Below are 3,174 nucleotides of genomic sequence, written 5' to 3' on the forward strand. Positions count from 1 at the left end.
TATTTCCCCCGAACCATTGTGAGATAAATCTTTGGACTCGGGTTCATACCTTGATCATGGTTCCTAGTGATCCATGCAATGGCATAGAACTCTTGAACCATTAAGATTCCGACTTGTTGCATGGGGTTGGTTAGGACTTCCCAACCTCTTCTTCGGACTTCATGTCGGATCTCCGGATACTCATTTTTCTTGAGCTTGAAAGGGACCTCAGGGATCACCTTCTTCTTTGCCACAACATCATAGAAGTGGTCTTGATGGCTCTTGGAGATGAATCTTTCCATCTTCCATGACTCGGAGGTGGAAGCTTTTGTCTTCCCTTTTCCTTTTCTAGAGGATACTCCGGCCTTAGGTGCCATTGATGGTAATGGAAAAAAACAAAAAGCTTATGCTTTTACCACACCAAACTTAAAATATTGCTCGCCCTCGAGCAAGAGAAGAAAGAATAGAAGAAGAAGAAGAAGAAAATATGGTAGAGAAGGGGAAGTGATGGTTCGGCCAAGGGGGAGAAGAAGGGGCTGTGTTGTGTGAAAATGAAGTAGAATAGAAGGGTATTTATAGGGAGAGGGGGGATGGTGTGTTCGGCTATTTAGGGTGGGAATGGGGGGGAAATTGGTTTTGAATTTTTGAAGGTAGGTGGGGTTTATGGGGAAGAGTGGATGGATGTGAGTGGTGAATAGGGTAATTGGGAAGAGGAATTGAGGTGATTGGTGAAAGTTGTTGGGAAGTGTGACATGGGGAAGAGTGAAATAGGATTAGGAGAGTGTAATTAGGATTAGGAGGTAAGGTGGGAATTTGTTAGGTGGGGATCCTGTGGGGTCCACAGATCCTGAGGTGATCCTGTGGGGTCCACAGATCCTGAGGTGTCAAGGAATTCCATCCCTGCACCAAATAGGCATGTAAAATGCCTTCGTGCATCATTCTGGCGTTTAAACGCCCATTGGTGCACGTTCTGGGCGTTCAACGCCCATGTAGAGCATGTTTCTGGCGTTGAACGCCAGTTTCATACTTGTTACTGGCGTTCAGCGCCAGTTTTTCTTCTCTGGGCACATTTCTGGCGTTCAGCGCCAGAATGTTGCTTGTTTCTGGCGTTCAGCGCCAGAATGATGCTCTGTTCTGGCGTTGAACGCCAGCCAGATGCATCTTACTGGCGTTGAACGCCAGCCTGTGCGTCCTCCAGGGTGTGAATTTTTTCTTCTGCTGTTTTTGATTCTGTTTTTAATTTTTATGATTTTTTCGTGACTCCTCATGATCATGTACCTAATAAAACACAAAATAACAATAAAATAGAATAAAATAAAAATTAGATAAATAAAATTGGGTTGCCTCCCAACAAGCGCTTCTTTAGTGTCAATAGCTTGACAGTGGCTCTCATGGAGCCACAAGGTGATCAGGTCAATGTTGTATAGTCCCAACACCAAACTTAGAGTTTGGATATGGGATCTTAACACCAAACTTAGAGTTTGGTTGTGGCCTCACAACACCAAACTTAGAGTTTGACTGTGTGGGCTCTTCTTGACTCTGAACTGAGAGAAGCTCTTCATGCTTGCTCTCTTCTGTCACAGAGGGATGGCCATGTGCCTTAAACACAAGGTAGTCCCCATTCAATTGGAGGACTAATTCACCTCTATTGACATCTATCACAGCTCCTGCTGTGGCTAGGAAAGGTCTTCCAAGGATGATGCAATCATCCTCTTCCTTCCTAGTGTCTAAGATTATGAAATCAGCTGGGATGTAAAGGCCTTCAACCTTTACTAACACGTCCTCTACTATTCCATAAGCTTGTCTCAATGACTTGTCTGCCAGTTGTAATGAGAACAAGGCAGGTTGTACCTCAATGATCCCCAGCTTCTCCATTACAGAGAGTGGCATAAGATTTATCCCTGACCCCAGATCACACAGAGCTTTTTCAAAGATCATGGTGCCTATGGTACAAGGTATTAAGAACTTGCCAGGATCTTGTTTCTTTTGAGGTAGAATTTTCTGAATCCAAGTATCTAGTTCATTAATGAGCAAGGGAGGTTCACTTTCCCAAGTCTCATTACCAAACAACTTGGCATTCAGCTTCATGATAGCTCCTAAATATTGAGCAACTTGCTCTCCAGTTACATCTTCATCCTCTTCAGAGGATGAATAGTCTTCAGAGCTCATGAATGGCAGAAGAAGATTCAATGGAATCTCTATGGTCTCTGTATGAGCCTCAGATTCCTTTGGATCCTTAATAAGAAACTCCTTCTTGCTTGAGGAACGTCCCAGGAGGTCTTCCTCACTAGGATTTTCGTCCTCCCCCTCCCTTGTGCATTCGGCCATATTGACTATGTCAATGGCTTTGCACTCTCCTTTTGGATTCTCTTCTGTATTGCTTGGGAGAGTACTGGGAGGAGTTTCAATGACTTTCTTACTCAGCTGGCCCACTTGTGCCTCCAGATTTCTGATGGAGGATCTTGTTTCACTCATGAAACTGAAAGTGGCTTTTGACAGATCAGAGACTACATTGGCTAAATTAGAAGTGTTTTGTTCAGAATTCTCTGTCTGTTGCTGAGAAGATGATGGATATGGCTTGCTATTGCCCAGCCTGTTGCGTCCACCATTGTTAAAGCCTTGTTGAGGCTTTTGTTGATCCTTCCATGAGAAATTTGGATGATTTCTCCATGATGGGTTATAAGTGTTTCCATAAGGTTCACCCATGTAATTAACCTCTGCCATGGCAGGGTTCTCAGGATCATAAGCTTCTTCAGAAGCTGCCTCTCTAGTACTGTTGGATGCATGTTGCCATCCATTCAGATTTTGAGAGATAATGTTGACCTGTTGAGTCAACACTTTGTTCTGAGCCAATATGGCATTCAGAGCATCAATTTCAAGAACTCCTTTCTTTTGAGGTATCCCATTATTCACGGAATTCCTCTCAGAAGTGTACATGAATTGGTTGTTTGCAACCATGTCAATGAGTTCTTGAGCCTCTTCAGGCGTTTTCTTTAGGTGAATAGATCCACCTGCAGAATGGTCCAATGACATTTTCGAAAATTTAGAGAGACCATAATAGAATATATCTAATATGGTCCATTCTGAAAACATGTCAGATGGACATCTTTTGGTCAGCTGCTTGTATCTTTCCCAAGCTTCATAGAGGGATTCACCATCTTTTTGTTTGAAAGTCTGAACATCCACTCTCAGCTT

At 43.3% G+C, this 3,174-nt stretch overlaps 1 non-coding gene across 1 annotated transcript; it reads left to right on the plus strand.

Annotated features, from left to right (window-relative positions):
* The first annotated feature begins 3,070 nt into the window (after window positions 1–3,070).
* Window positions 3,071–3,174, plus strand: LOC112798781 (small nucleolar RNA R71). Its single transcript, XR_003200378.1, has one exon. It is a non-coding gene; the product is annotated as a small nucleolar RNA R71 (small nucleolar RNA).

The sequence above is a fragment of the Arachis hypogaea genome, chromosome 4 (assembly GCF_003086295.3).
Source record: "Arachis hypogaea cultivar Tifrunner chromosome 4, arahy.Tifrunner.gnm2.J5K5, whole genome shotgun sequence".
NCBI lineage: Eukaryota > Viridiplantae > Streptophyta > Magnoliopsida > Fabales > Fabaceae > Arachis > Arachis hypogaea.